Raw genomic sequence first — 15,985 nt, forward strand, 5'->3', positions numbered from 1 at the left:
AACTTGACCAGGCCCCATAACTAGAAACTCAAATACCGCTGTATGTATATGTTACCGTGAAGGTATTTTGTTTAGATGAGATTACCATTTAAATCTGTAGCCCTTGAGTTAAGCAGATTGGCCTCTTAACGTGAGTGGCCTTTGTTTTATCAGCAACAGGCTCCAAGGGCTGAGACACAAGGCCGGGGGAGATCGCAAGGGCTAGAGCATATGCTTTGCGTTCTGGGGTCGCAGGTTGGATCCCTGGCATCCCCATCGTCCTGCAAGCACAAAGCCGGAGTAGCCCCTGAGTCTCAGTAGCTGTGCTCCGATCACGATCACCATCATCCTGTTGTTCATCTATTGCGTCAAGCAGGCCCCAGTAACGTCTCCTTCGTTCCAGCCCTGAGATTTTAAAAAGTGCCACATTCAAGGCTCTATCAGGGTTAGGAGAATGAGACCCATCATTGTGACTGGTATTTGGCATATTGGGTACGCCACGGGGAGTTTGCCAGACTCTGCCGTGTGAGCAGGTTACATTCGGTAGCCTGCCAGGTTGTCCAAAGTAAGCTGTGCTCCAAAACACAAAAAATAAGCAAACAAGACTTGCTTTCCCTCGGGAAGGAAGGGTTCTGACCCAGAGCCTCAGTACTAATTCTTCTGTGTATCTCCCATAACTGGTCTTCACTAGAGATTTGGGACACACCAGTCTCCATGTCTCATAGCACATGAGCCAATCTCTCAAGGTACCCGTCTCTCCCTCCCCTGCGTCTACAGATAAGAAAGATTTGATCTTATCTTCTGTTTGCTTGGGGAGCCACACCCTGATTACGGCTAGGCTACTCCCGACTCTGCTGACACCCAGCAGTGTTTGGTGCAAACGTGGATTTTCCTGAGCTGGTGACCTCTTAAAAATTGCGTGGAAGATTTGCATACGAAACTCAGAAGGTTAAGAGTTAGAGATTATTTTATAGCTGGGTCCGGGTCCTTCCCGAATGTTCAGGCCTCTTATTTACCCATGCCCGGTGTCACTTGTTCTGTCTCACGATGCCCGTTCAGTGTATGACTTCCATGGGCTCTGGGACTCTACCCAGGGGTTCTGTGACATTTTCGCTTTTTCAAGTTTCCAGACCTGGACCTGTGCCCTGTTCCTGTTTCTGGGACTCTCAACCAGCCCTCCACAGTTCCTGAAATCCTGGCTTTCCGGCTCTGGAGAAGCCTGTCTCTTTTGAACACTTATTTGCCAGAGAGAGAGAGAGAGAAAGAGAGAGAGAGGTAGAGGAATTGGCTGGAGGCTTCCCTCACCTGCTACCATCCCACTGTCTATTCTGACTGGAGACCTTTCAGGGGTGAGATTTAAGCATTTAAGCTGACCAACAAAATTCACCCCGTGTTCTGACCTCCTGCCCCCGCTGAGTCTCAGGGGCTCTGCCGGGCTGAGGATCAAATTCTTCTATGTTCGGCCTATTAGACTCTCTCTCTCTCTGGCCCCTGATATTAATCTTAACTTATATAGATTCTGTTTCTCTAGAAAATCCTAATACAAAGGCTTGATTCCCACTCGACTTACAGAGAAGGATATAGTAGACCGTGTATTTGACTCCCTATTTTCTCACTCACAAATGGTTCCACAAATATCAGGGTCTCATTTGTGGTAAACAGAAGTCTTAAGTATGAACCCTTGAGGTAATTGGCCTTCGCTAAAGATTCTGGACACACCAGTCTCCCTGTCTCATAGCACAGGAGCCAACCTCTCAAAATACCTGCCTCTTCCTCCCTGCGTCTACAGATATGATAAATTCGATCTTACCTGCTGTCTGTTTGGAGACCCAGTGCCACAGGGTACCCTAGCTAGCACTATGTGAAGTGGTTTGTTCATTTGTTTTTCATTTGGTTTGGGGTCATCTCTGGGGGTGTTAAGGGCTTACTGTTGTTTTTCTTCTGCCCTTGTGCTCAAGGATAAAGATTGGACATGGGGAGGGCTTTGGAAACTATATAGTCGTGTGCTATCTTTCCAGCCTGGTTTATTTGTTGGTTGTTGGTTGGTTTTTGTTTGTTTGTTTGTTTTTGTTTTGTTTTGTTTTGTTTGCTTTTTGGGTCACACCCAGCGATGCACAGGGATTACTCCTGGTACTCCTGGCTCATGCACTCAGGAATTACTCCTGGCAGTGCTCAGGGGACCATGTGGGATGCTGGGAATTGAACCCAGGTCGGCCGTGTACAAGGCAAACGCCCTACCCGCTGTGCTATCGCTCCAGCCCCTGTTGGTTGGTTTTGATACAGGATCTTGACAGTAAATCTACAGATGAATCTCCAGAAGAAGAAAACCTGAGGACACAGTGTGATACAGTGGAACACAGCTTTCAGAAAGTCAGTTTTTTCTTTTGGTTTCAGGGCTGTTCCTGCCTTAGAGCTTCGAGTTCCATGTGTGCTGAGAATAAAACCCAGACATCAGTATGAAAAACACATACTCCAGCTTCTGGGCCCGTCACCCAGCTCAATTCAGCCCTCCAGCTCAATCTTGACACTAGCTCTCATTAACTGTATCTGTCTGATCTTTGGAAAACTTCCTTTTGTTGCAGTTAGATAGGTTGAGTGCCTGGAAATAGACCTTTGGAGAATGCCAACACATAAAAAGAAATCCCAGAACCCTGAAGTAGCCCAAGGACACGAAGACCACAACCCTTGGAAATGCAAATTCTGAGTTCTTTGGAAAGGAGAAATTGAGGCACTATCCAGAGAAGGGCGGACCCCTTGTTAAGCCCGGGATTCTGGGTTCCCAAGCTACGAAATGGACAGAAGCACTAACTTGACAATGCAAATGCAGTAGGAGTTTTATTCCAGGGTACTGGGGTCAACTATCTCCACCACAGAGTGCTCTCTTGATAGTGACCCCGACTTCAGGCACCAAGCAGTTTATATAGGGTTTGATTACATGAGCAGTGCATGCCTTCTTGTTTCAGAAAGAAAACCTTACCTAGTTACCAAACAAAGGTGTTTTGGCAAGGGTCTAGGATAACTGTGGTCAGGCAATAGTTAAACAATAGTTTCCAGTAACAGTTCCTGGTTACATAAGCTACTCTTTCTTTTAGGGTTAAGAAAAGACAATTTCTGGAGCATTTTGACTGGGGGCATAGTGATTGAGCCCACTTGCTGGGCCCAAGAGCTTTGCTAGGTGGGTTCAGGTTGGCTAGTTACGCATTGTTTTATTGCTGGGAAACTTAGTTCCCATCAATGAACCTGAGGCCTCGCTGATTTCTGCTGCCTGTCATGGCGTCACTTTCGCCCTTACGCCCTCAGTAAAGGAGAAGCTGCAGAAAAATATGAGATTAGGAGGGAAACCTTCTATCGTGATGAAACACCCAGTCACTGCAAGGCTTTCCTGTGATAACACACAGGTTAATTTTATGTATGCAAAGTTCCAGAGAAAACCCTTTTGGAAGAATTGCAAAACTAATAATAATAATTAATCAAAAATTTTTAAAAAGAATTGCATAAAAGTGCTCACAGAAATCACTTGGGGCTTGTCCTTCACGCCCATGTTCTCTTTGAGCACGTATCTTGCTTTTCAATCTCTGTTTCTTTGCTTGCTTATTTCCATCCTGGAGAAGTCTGTCTCTCTTGAACACTTATTTCTCATCTTTCTCTCCTATCTTTTTAAAGTGTTTTTGTTTTGGGCTTTTTGGGTCACACCCAGCATTGCTCAAGGGTTACTCCTGGCTCTGCACTCAGGAATTACTCCTGGCGGTGCTCGGGGGACCAAATGGGATGCCAGGGGTTGAACCGGGTCCACCACGTGCAAGGCAAACACCCACACCCCTGTACTATCACTTTGGCCCCACTTTTTAAAAATTGGTTTTTTTTATTTATTTGCTTGTCTTTGGGTCACACCCAGCAATGCTCAGGTGTGCACTCAGAAATTACTTCTGATGCTATTTGGGATGGGATGCTGGGGATCGAACCTGGACCAGCCATGTGCAAAGCAAGTGGTTTACCTGATGTAAGCAGGTTTCATTCAGCACTTTTTCATGTGAATACCTACTCATTTTTTCATAAGCATTTTGAAAAATATTACTTTTTGGAAATGTACGCGTATGCAACAGTTTATAAACATCACTTAGATAGAGTGATAGCACAGCGGGTAGGAGATTTGCCTTGCATGTGGCCAACCCGGGTTCGATTCCTCCATCCCTCTCGGAGTGCCCGGCAAGCTCCCATGGTATATTCGATATGCCAAAAAGAGTAATTACAAGTCTCACAATAGAGACGTTACTGGTGCCCGCTCGAGTAAATTGATGAACAATGGGAGGACAGTGCTACAGTGCACTTAGGTGTTTTGGTAGTCTAAAAGGATTTTTATGGTTTTTCAAAAATTATAAATTCCCTTGGAATCGACAACCATCTGTTCTGCAGCTATTCGTGCTTGCTGGTAAAACAGGTTTTATTTGTTAAATCCTTCCTTATTCTCTTTATTTTGGCTTTTCCCCCCCCTGGTTACACCACCTAAGCCTCAGGGCTTACTCCTGGCTCTGACTTTCAGGTCACTCCTGGTGAGCTCAGGGGACCATCTGTGCTTCTGGGGATGGAACTGGGCAAGACAGCACCTTACCTGCTGTGCACACTCTTTCTTTAGTCAGCACAAACACACGTGCACATGTGCAACAAACTGTTGTAAAAGAAGGGGACACTCAAAAGAGACTGGAACATGGAATGTAAAGCAAGGCCCATAGGCTGCCGGGGAGCACAAAGGCTTCAGATGCTTCCGTTGTGTCCGTCCTCAGAACCACCACCTGTGCCCGAGTCAAACCCGGCACCTCTCCTGTCTGTGATCCGCCACTGCGCCCAGCCAGGTGTGCTTGAGCACCTCAGCTGAAAGAGTTACAAACCCCATCGGTGCCTTTAAAAGACGTGTGCACCGTGGCCACGGCAGCGACATCTTATGCCATTCATATCAAGCAACACGAAAGAGAGCGTGGGGGAGATTGTCTGCCATAGAGGCAGGGGGAGGGGTGGGATGGAGGGTAAAAGGGAGACATTGGTGGTGGGAGATGTGCACTGGTGAAGGGATGGGTGTTTGGTGTATGACTGAAACTCAAATAGGAAAGCTTTGTAACTGTATCTCACGGTGATTAAAAAGTAATAATAATAAAATAAATAATTAAAAAAATCAAGATTCTGAATTTAAAAAAAGTAATGGTGGAGTTCATGCCCAATTCAATCAGCTTAATCAATGGCTGAATAAATAGCAGTACTTCTACATTGGGGCTGGAGTGATAGCACAGCGGTAGGGCGTTTGCCTTTTACGAAGCCAGCCAGCCGACCCACGTTCGATTCCTCCGCCCCTCTCGGAGAGCCCTGGCAAGCTACTGAGAGTATCTCACCCACACGACAAAGCCTGGCAAGCTACCTGTGACATATTAGAGGTGCCAAACACAAGTCTCACAATGGAGACGTTACTGAGCCCGCTCGAGCTAATCGATGAACAACGGGAGGACAGTGTTACTCCTACATTAAAAAATAATAAAAATAAAAAGATGTGTGCGCAGCCTAGCGAGTGCGACAAGCGCCCGGCCAGCACACAAGCAAGCCCACAATTCCAGAACTTCAGCCTGCAGCCAGAGATGCACAGCGGGGATGATGTTCATCTTATACTCAGCCTACCTGGTTCCACCTCTGATTCCCTGAGCATCGCCAGGAGGGACCCCAAGCCTAACATGAAGAGTAAGAGCACTGCTGCAGGTGGCCCCCAAACAAAAGAAAAAAGAGAGATCCTTGGCAAACATTGCTGTTGGATGTAGGAGCACTAAATATGACCTCAGATGCTCATAACACCACAACTTGCGGTCCGCGGGCAAACCCAGGTCTTGCCAACAATATTGAAGGGAAGACAGAAAAATACAAGGAAAAGAAAAGGGTGCATGGATGAAGCAGCGTGATCTGGGATTTTCTTTTGCTCGAAAACATACTTGTTTTTTGAATCATTTCTTGAATGTCTCTGCTTTAAGGAAATACCTGCTGAAATACTCAGGGCGTCGTGACTCCTCCCAAACCGTCACTCAGGGGAGCCTACACTCACCAGCCCACACGTCTTGTCAGCTGCAGAATTCAGTTGAAGTAGTAGCACTGTGGCACTGTCCTCCCACTGTTCATCGATTTACCCGAGAGGGCCCAGTAACGTCTCCATTGTGAGACTTGTTGTTACCGTGTTTGGCATATCGAATACGTCACAGGGAGCTTGCCAGGCTTTGCCGTGTGGGTGAGATACTCTCAGTAGCTTGCCAGGCTCTCCGAGAGGGGCGGAGGAATCGAACCCGGCTCCACTGGGCCGGCAGCTTGTAAGGCAAAGCGCCCTACCGCTGTGCTATCACTCCAGCCCAGATGAAGGAGAGACAGTGATTTTTTGTGTGTGAGTTTGGAAGCATTTCTCTCAGTATGAAGTTATGAAAAGTCACACGTGGTGTCCCAAGAGCACGTACGGAGACAGGTCTGGGCCTCTGGGGTCAGACTTGGGACAGAGCCAGCTTGGGGGCACAGGGGCTCTCGACAGGTCCAAGGGAGGGAAGGAGGGCACATGACTGGGGGACCAAATGGAAGGCACCGGAAGTGACTCTTCCGCCTCCCCTGAGAGCCCCCGGTACACCCGCAGCCTGGTGACAGGGACGACAGTTTCTGCAGTTGATGGCCTTGGTCTGATGGCCATGTGGCACACTCTTGGGTACCATTGGTCTGCGAACATCAGTATTAATGTGATTACTCTCGTCCTGATTGTGTTGTTGGATTGAATATTTTGTGATTTGATCCCATTTGCAATGATTGTTTTGTTCCCTCATCGTGCCTGAAAAATGCGAAGACGGACAGCCCGCTGCAGCCGTCTGCCTTCCTGCCTTCCTGTGCTGAGTTTCGCAGAAGGCTTGACAGTCTGTTTGTTTAAATCCACACTTTGATGTTGTTCAGGTAGAAGGTGAACCCCAGGGCGCGACCCTGACGTCAGGGGACTTTGGAAAGTCCCCTGCCCCTATGAAGTCTCGCTCTCTCTCCTGATCACTCATGTGTGCGCTCTCTCCCTCCCTCCTAAACTCGCTCCCTCTCTCTTTCTCTCCCTCCCCCCCTCTGTTCCTCTCTCCCTCTTCCTCTCCCTCCCTCCCCTCTCTCCCTCCCTTTTCTCTCTCCCTCTCCCTCCCTCCCTCTCTCTTCCTCTCTCCCCCTCCCTCTCTCCTCCTCTCACTCCCCCTTCTCTCCCTCCCTTTCTTTCCCTCCCTCTCTCTCTCCCTCTCCTTTTTTCTTCTTCCCTCCCTCCCTCCCTCCCTCCCTCCCTCCCTCCCTCCCCCTCTCTCCCTCTCCCTCTCCTCCTCCTCTCTCCCTCTCTTTCTCCCTCTCTCTCTCCTCCTCTCCCTCCCTCCCTCCCTTTCTACCTCTCTCTCCCTCCCTCTCCCCCCACCCCTCTCTCTCTCCTTGAGCACTAACTGAGGCATAAACAGACTTTCCCTGGAACTCAGCTCTGGTGCTCCCTGGGTGCCAGCTGTGTCTGCACACACACAACGACAAAACGGCAAAAACAGAGGGAAGGGAAGGGAAACTTCTGGGGCGAAGGTAAAGAGTGAAAGTGTATCAGCCCTCAAGATCATACAATGGAGGGAGGCGGGAAGGGGTAGGCTGGTGTGAAGGGCGCAGGCATCACCTTTCTTGCCTGTGACGTGCAGATCTGAGCTGAGGAGGATTTCCCTGAGGTCAGGGGGGCGGGCGGGTGGTGTTTCCCTTCCTGGTGAGTGGAGGAGACACTTATGCAAACCAACCGATTGTCTTCAAAGCACCAAACCATTGTTTCTCAGGGGAACACGGAACCCAGCCCTGGTCAACCTCCGTTCACCACCTTGCCACCCTCCTTTTAGACGCGTTTCTGTTTCTTAGTGCATGGTTTGCACACGAACAGCACAGCCTGGAACTAACAGCCAGTCTTCACGGTCTGTGACTCCAGCACCATGGCTTCTGCCTGGCGACGGCTTAGCCAACGCACATCATTCCTCCACAGGAAAACACCGGCCTCTGTCCTTAGAACGAGACAGCACTTCAGGACAGTGCCCGGGACACTCTAGACGGCAGAAATCACCCAGCCCAAGCCCAGAAACAAAAAGAATGTGGCACTATGCAGATGCCCCCAGTGACAAGGACGCCAGAGGCTGAACTTAGCGTTGTGACCTCAGCAGGCAACGGCTGACCTCCATGTATCAGTGTGAGCCTGTGAGTGTCTATTTGGGGGGGTTGTTACCCACCAGTGAAAGAAATCAGCTCTGCTGACAACAAGCAGAGGTCATTCAGAGACCAAACCACGGACGAGAGGGTGAACGGAGGGTCAGTCGGGTCCCATGGCCCCCAAGTCACTGGAAAGGACCTCGGAAGGGAAAACTATTGTTGCCAGTGGGCGCTACGAGACTTGGTCCTGTGCTTTGCTGATTTGTGCACGTGTGCACATCCTGTTTTGCCACCTGGCTTCACCAATATATTACTCTGAACAGTAATTTTACTACTTTCACGTGTGGAATGAGAAAAGCTCTGAATATTCGTAGTTGGTGCCATTTCTGCCCCTTTATCCTCTGACCTTCTCATCCATATCCCTTGCCCTGCCTGGGCCTGTTTACACTGTCCAGGGAGCTTTCATTTTGTGTGTGTGTGGGGGTGTTTTGTTGTTTGTTTTAGCTTTGGGGTCACACCTGGTGGTGCTCAGGGCTTACTTCTGGCTCAGCACTTTGAGATCACTCCTGGCAAGTCACAGGGGGCCCTTACGTGGTGCTCAGGATGGAATCCCAATTGAGCAAGGCCGAGGCAGCACCCTCACTCCTGTGCTATCTCTCTGGACGAAGCTGTCTCTCAATGGAACGAGCCATTATTTTAGGGGTGCTGGTTGGGCCGCTCCTGGTGTTGCTCAAGGCTTCCTTGTAGCTGATGCTCAGGGCTCACTCCTGGTGGTGTAGGGGGCATCAGCTGTGCCAGGGACCCAACAATGGGCCATTGTGTGCCAGAGCCTCCCCGCTGTGCTCTCTCTCTGGATCCTTGAGGGTGTTTCCCCTGACCGCAATCTGTCCCTGACCCTTGGGTTCTGTGCTCAGCTCTACAGGAGAGAATACTATTAATGTTACGTGGCTGACCCGGGTTCAATCCCTAGCACCCCAGAGGGGCCCCCGTGCACTGCCACGAGTGATAGTTGAGCACAGAGCCAGGAGTAAGCCCTGAGCACGCTGAGTGTGACCCTCCGAACAAACAAGCATAAAAGAAATCATTCCAGGGTCGGAGACAGCACCAACGGCTAATGTATGTGCCCTAAGGCCTTAAGGCTGTGCTATCGCTCCTGCCCAAGAGAGGAATTTCCAAAGTATTTGGGGACAGGGGTGAGGAATAAGACAGGGAAAAGAACACTACAATAACTGGGGAGAACTGGTCAACCAGGAGAAGTGCTGAAAGGTGGTAAAGGTAAAAAGGTAAAGGCCCTCCCGTTGATCGTCGATTTGCTCGAGCGGGCCCAGTAACGTCTCCATTGGAGACTTTGAAAGGTGGTGAAGGTCATAAATCCCATGAGTAGCAGAGGGAAGTGAGCGCCTGTGAAGGTAGGGGTGTTGAAACATTGTGTGCCCGAAACCCAATCATGAACAGCTTTGCCTTGCCGTGACTAAATAAAATTGAAAATGAAACAAAAATGGTAAAGGTAAAGGTAAAGGCCCTCTCGTTGATCGTCGATTTGCTCGAGCGGGCCCAGTAACATCTTCATTGGAGACTTTGTTGTTACTGTGTCTGGCATATCGAATACTCTCGGTAGCTTGCCGGGCTCTCCGAGAGGGGCGGAGGAATCGAACTTGGGTCGGCCATGTTGGCCGCTTGTAAGGCGAACGCCCTACCCGCTGTGCTATCTCCAGCCGGGTAAGGCGTTTGCCTTCCACGCGGCCAACCCAGGTTCAATTCCCAGAAACAAAAATGAAAGAATAAAAACCAAAACTTTTTTTCATAGGATTTATTTTTTTAATTGAATCACAGGAGATACACAGTTACAAAGTGATTCATGATTGGGTTTCAGTCATACAATGTTCCAACACCCGTCACTTTACCAGTGTAGTTTTCCCACAAAGTCCCAAGTTTCCCTCTCATCCACCCCTCCAGACTGTCTCTGGAGGCAGGTACTCCTCTTCTTCCTCCTCTTCTTCTTCCTCTTCCTCCTCCTCCTTCCCTCCTCCTCCTCATTCTCTTCTTCTTTTTCTTTTTCTTCTTCTTCTTCTCCTCCTCCTCCTCCTCCTCCTCCTTCTCCCCTTCTCCTTCTCCTCCTTCTCCCTCTCCTTCTCCTTCTCCTTCTTCTCCTCCTCCTCTTCCTCCTCTTCCTCCTCCTCCTCTTCCTCCTCCTCCTCCTCCTCCTCTTCTTCTTCTTCTTCTTCTTTTCTTCTTCTTCTCCTTCTCCTTCTCCTTCTCCTTCTCCTTCTCCTCCTTCTCCTTCTCCTTCTCCTTCTCCTTCTCCTTCTCCTCCTTCTCCTTCTCCTCCTTCTCCTTCTCCTTCTCCTTCTCCTTCTCCTTCTCCTTCTCCTTCTCCTTCTTCTTCTTCTTCTTCTCTCACTCTCTGTCTCTCTCTCTTCCTTCCTCCCTCTCTTTCCTTTTAGTTACTGTGGTTTGCAGTACTGTTACTGAAAGTTTATCATGTATATCACTTTACCTCTTTTCAGCACTCAATTCTTGTCCAGAGTGATCATTTCCAACTATCATCATCACAGTGATCCCTTCTCTGTCCTAACTGCCCTCTCCTTCCCTACTTGTGGCAAACTTCCAACCATGGAATAGTCTGCCTGGCCCTCATTTCTACTGTCTTTGACTATTAGCTTCATACTATTTTTTTTTATATCTTGCAAATGAGTGCAATCATTTTATGTCTGTCTCTCTTCCTCTGATTCATATCTCTTAATATGATACTATCCATGCCCATCCATGTATAATCAAATTTCATGACTTCATTTTTTTTACTGGCGGCTGCGTACTATTCCACTATGTAGATGTATCATAGTTTACTTTATCTGGTCGTCTGTTCTCGGGCACTCGGTTTCTTTCCAGATTCTGGCTATTGTGAATAGCGCTGCAAAGAACGCAGAAGTGTAGATGGCTTTTCTGCATTGCTTTTGGACCATATGGAGCCTCAATTTCTAGGTTTTTGAGGAGCGCCCAAATTATTTTCCAAAAATACTTTCCGTCAGCAATGAATTGAGAGTCCCTTTCTCCTCATGTCTGGTTGTTCTTGTTCTTTCGGATGTGTTCAATCTCTATGTCTTGAGATGATATCTCATTGTTGTTTTGATTTGCGTCTCCCTGATGACTAATGATATAGAGTGTAGATTCATGTGTCTTTGTGCCATTTATATTTCTTCTTTGAGGAAGTTTCTGTTCCTTTCTTCTCCCCATTTTTTGATAGGGCTGGATTTTTTTTTCTTTTTGGGTCACACCTGGCGATGATCAGGGGTTACTCCTGGCTCATGCACTCAGGAATTACTCCTGGCGTTGCTTGGGGAACCATATGGGATGCTGGGAATCGAACCTGTGTCAAGTCCATGTTGGCTGCATGCAAGGCAAACGCCCTACCCGCTGTGCTATCGCTCCAGCCCCTGGATTTTTTTTTCCTTCTAAATATCTACCAGTGCCTTATATATCTTTGATTTTAACTCCTTATCAGATGGGTGTTGGGTAAATAGTTCTTGCTGTCTTTATATTCTGGTCATTGTTTCCGTCAATGCAGACGCTTCTTAGTTTAATGCAGTCCCATTTGTTGATTTTTGCTTCTGTTTACTTGGGCAGTGGTGTTTCATCCTTGAAGCTGCTTTGGCGTCAGTGTGGAGACATCTGTCTGTGATTTCCTCTCTGCACCTTACAGATTCAAGTCTGATATGGAAGTCTTTAATCCATTTTGATTTGACTTCTGTGCATGGTGTTAGAAAGAAGTCTGAGTTTATTTATTTATTTTTTTTTTGGCAAGTACCTGCCCAGTTTTCCCAGCACCATTTTTTAAAAAAATATTTGTCTTCTTTTTTCATTATTCATACATAAGAAAGCCATGGACTTTCACATGCTGATTTTGTAACTTGCCACTTTACAAATCTATTATTTCTAGAAACGTTTTCCTAGAGTCTATAGAATTTTCTAGAGTATCATGTCATCTGCAAATAGTGAGAGCTTGACTTCTTCCTTTCCCATCCCTTTCCTATCTGGATGCCCTAAATGTCTTTTTCTTGCCCAACTGCCAGGCAAGTACTTCTCATATTATATTGAATAGGAGTGGTGTGAGCAGGAAGCCTTGGACTGTGCCTGATCTTCGAGGGTTTTGTAGAATGTTAAGGAACAAGGATAGATGTAGAAAATACGTGCATTGAGGAGTCATGAGTATAGTCTAAGACGTTGAAATGAACAAAATTCTCTTTTCTTCTAAGAATAAAGAGAACGTAGCTAGAGACCCCCCACCCCCCGTGCTGGGTGGGCTGTAGTGAGAGTGAGCGAGTTTTGCCAATGGTGATAGCTTCCTTACATCAAGAGACATTTGCCAAAAAAGCAAGATATTTCTGGTGAATTCACTAATGCCAAGTTTTGGTGTTCCATACTTATTGGCCACTGGATCTCAAAGACTCATTGGTAGTAGAAGGTCTATTAATTAAGGACCAATGGATGGCTTTTGCCCACTGACCTGGTTTTGGTTTGGGGGTAGCACCTGGCAGTGCGACTCCGGCTTTTGTTCAGGAGTTGCTCTGACCGTGTGATATCAGATTCAGAGTTGAGTCTGCCCACAAAGCCTGCGCTCAACCTGTTAAGCTACTACTCTGACCGAGGGCCAATACGTTTGGTTGTTTGGTTGGTTTTTAAGCCACATCTAACTGTGCTCAGGACTTCTGGTTTTGTGTTCAAGGATCACTCCCGGTAGGCTCGGAATAGGTATGTGGTGATGAAATTTGAACCAGTGTTGGCAAACGCCTTCACCCCTGTACTGTCTCTCTCCCAGCAAGCAATATATCCATCTTGAAGAAAAGTGCAGGAAATGGCCCCTCAGGATCCTAGAATACTCCAGAAAGTTCCAAACAGACTTCGCCTTTTGATCGGTAAGCCATTCATAAGCTTCATTTTAAGGCAGCAATTTGCTGGTCTTCTGGTGACAAAGGCCACCCTAGCAGATGGTGGGACAAGGTGGATGAGTGAGCCTGGGATGGAAACTGTTACCCTCACCGGGACACTGCAGACCAGAGAAAACTAAGCATCTCACAGTGACTGTGCTCTATGACCCTCTGTCAGTATTTGCTATTATTCACACAAGGGCCAAATCCACACTGGCTGCTTAGACTCTCGTAATAATTATTTGATTGTTATTAAATAAGTAAATGTTTGCGAACGCAAACAGGATGAGAACGCTATTCGGGTCTCCCAAAGAGGAATCGAAAGAGCTATGCTTGGAATATCACGTTTCACTCAAATGAGAGAAAGAATCCGGAGTTCCGACCTCCGTCGACGATCGAGAATCAGGGACGCTGTCTCATTTGCCAAGGCGTCAAAAATCAGATGGGCTGGTCAGGTAATGAGATTTGGAGATGACTGCTGGACTAGAGCCATTACCGACTGGATTCCACGGGATGTCAAAAGACGGCGTGGCCACCCACCTACCAGATGGTCAGACTTCTTCATCAAGATCATGAACGATCGGTTTGAGGCTCTTCGTGTTCCTAGAGCGAACAGACGCCATTTGGGCTACACTAGCATGGGACAGGGACAAATGGAGATGTTACTGGTGCCCGCTCGAGCAAATCAACGATTAACGGGAAGTCAAGTGATCAAATAAGTAAATACTTAATTGCCTTTTTTGGGGGGGACACCCTGCAGTGCTCAGGTCTTACTCCTGGCTCTGCACTCCTGGCAGGGCTTGGTGGACCATACATGGTACAGAACCTGGGTTGTCCACGTGCAAAGCAGGCACCCTACAGGCTGTACGATCACTCCAGCCTCCAATATTTAGTTATTTTGGTCAGCATGTGCAAGGCTGAGGTCCCAGGGTGCAGCATCTTGCCTAGAACTTCTGAGTTTCTGGGGCCAATGGCATTGCCAACCGGGGTTTGACCCAGGAATCCCATATGGTCTCCTGTGCACTGCCAGGAGTGATCCCTGAGCACAGAGCCTGGAGCAACCCCTGAGCACCAGCCAGGTGTGGCCCCAATACAAAACAGAACAACATGTGGTGTCTGCAGGGATGGCATTTCAGTGTAGACAGTATTTACCTCAGTGTAGACTGTATTTGCCGAGTTGTAACAAGAACATAAGATGCTTTTTTTGGGGGGTGGGAGTAAAATAGTTTTATTTGGGGGTGGGATGGTGGCTACCAGCTGTGCTGCCTCTCTGGCCCTGAAAAAGTTTAATGTAGGAAATATCAGAGAAGAAATATAGATGTGCAAGAGAACCAGGGCTTGCCGAGGAGACAGTCTGCTTCAGGGGCCGGGAAGGGGAGCCCCAGGATGACCCTGTGCCTGTGTTTACTGTAAATCTACACAGGAGACTCACCCAGCAGTGCTCCCGGGGACCTGTCACTCCATAAGTCTGGGGCTCAGCCCTACGGGTGCGGGATGCTTAGGGACCTCCAAGTTTGCATCAGTTAGTGCTGAGAGATGGGACCTCGGAGGGGCTGGGGGTGGTGGTGGGAGTTCGGTTCCTACTGGGATCTCTAAAAACCTGCTTAAAACGGGTTCCGCGTTGCCGCTGGAGCCGCGCGGTCCGTGTCCCAGCAAACGCCCCGCGTGCCGGGCTCCTCGCGTGTAGGGGCCTTCCCCCGCCCGCGGGGTCTTGGGGGTAGCGTGGCCCCCCGACCCTCCCCAACCCTGCCCAGCCTTTCCGTGCCCCCCACGAGGCCCGGCGCGCGCATGAGCGCGCGGAACGTGGAACGCGCCAGGCGCGGATCCCGAGCCCCGATGCCCAGCGCTGCGCGTCCGCCTATTTGGGGGGTCGGGGGGAGTTTGGGGAGTCGCGCTCGGGGTCCGCCCGAGGCCCGGAGCGCCCACGGCCCTGCCCTCGGGGGTGGGGGCGCATCTCCCCGCGCTCCCCCTGCCCAGCCCTGGCCGCGCCCGCCCGACGTGCGGGCTGTCCCCGCGGGACCCTCGGGCGGGCGCGCGTCTCCGGGGTCCCCGCCGCTCCGCGCGCCGCGACAGCCACCGCGAGCCCCGCGCCTGGGCCGCGGCCAGCCGGTCACTTCCCCGCCCCGCGGGCGCGGCATGCAAATCCGGGCGGCAGGAAGTCCCTGGGCCCCGGCCCGGCCCGGCCACCGCCAGTTCCTCTCCGCGCGCGGCGCCTGCAGCTCCGGCCCTGGCGCGCCGGGGGACCCCGCGCCCCGCCTCGCCCCGCGGCCGCCCCGTCTGGTGAGTGCGCCCCGGGGTGCGCCCGGGCAGCGGCCGTCGGGGGACAGCACGGGGGAGCGGGGGTCCAGGGGACGGAGGCAGGGGAGGGCTGCGACCCGCGGCGGCGCGCGGGGGACCCCCACGCCCGAGACCCGCGGCGGGCGGGAGCGGCCCGGGGTGGGGGGCGGCGGGGACGCCCCGGCGGGCTCCGCGGGGGGCTCCGGGCCGGGCTGTGACGTCGGCGGGTCGGGCCGGCGCCTCCCCTCGGGCTGAGCCCGAGGCGCTCCCGGAGCGCCGCCCGGGGACCCCCCTGGAGCGCTCCCCGAGGCCCTCCCCGGGGCCGGGCCGGTGCGCCCCTCTCCGCCCGCCGCCCGCCCTGCAGGCGCCTCCCCCGCGCGCGGCCGCCAGGAGGAAGCGCGAGTTATTTTAAGAGTCCCAGGGTGCCCTCCTCGGCCCGGGTGGGGTGCGAGCGCCGACCCCCCGCGGCGCGGGTTCTCCTCCCCCGGCTCCCCGTGCGCGGGGCGGGATCCCCCCCCTCGAATCGCCCCGAACGCGCCGTCGGCGGCTCCGAGCCGAGCCGGGCAGAGTCCCCGCCGCGCCCAGCTGGGGCCCTGTGACAGCCGGGGCTGCGG

At 50.7% G+C, this 15,985-nt stretch overlaps 1 protein-coding gene across 2 annotated transcripts in view; it reads left to right on the top strand.

Annotated features, from left to right (window-relative positions):
• The first annotated feature begins 15,241 nt into the window (after positions 1-15,241).
• LYN (LYN proto-oncogene, Src family tyrosine kinase) overlaps positions 15,242-15,985 on the top strand; it is a 123,142-nt gene continuing 122,398 nt past the window's right edge. For both annotated transcript variants that reach the window (XM_056107440.1, XM_056107483.1), the window contains exon 1: positions 15,242-15,374. The gene's annotated coding sequence lies outside the window, so the exon portion shown is untranslated. The remainder of the gene's footprint in view (positions 15,375-15,985) is intronic.

This window comes from Sorex fumeus, unplaced genomic scaffold, assembly GCF_029834395.1.
Source record: "Sorex fumeus unplaced genomic scaffold, SorFum_2.1 ptg000002l, whole genome shotgun sequence".
Classification (NCBI taxonomy): Eukaryota; Metazoa; Chordata; class Mammalia; order Eulipotyphla; family Soricidae; genus Sorex; species Sorex fumeus.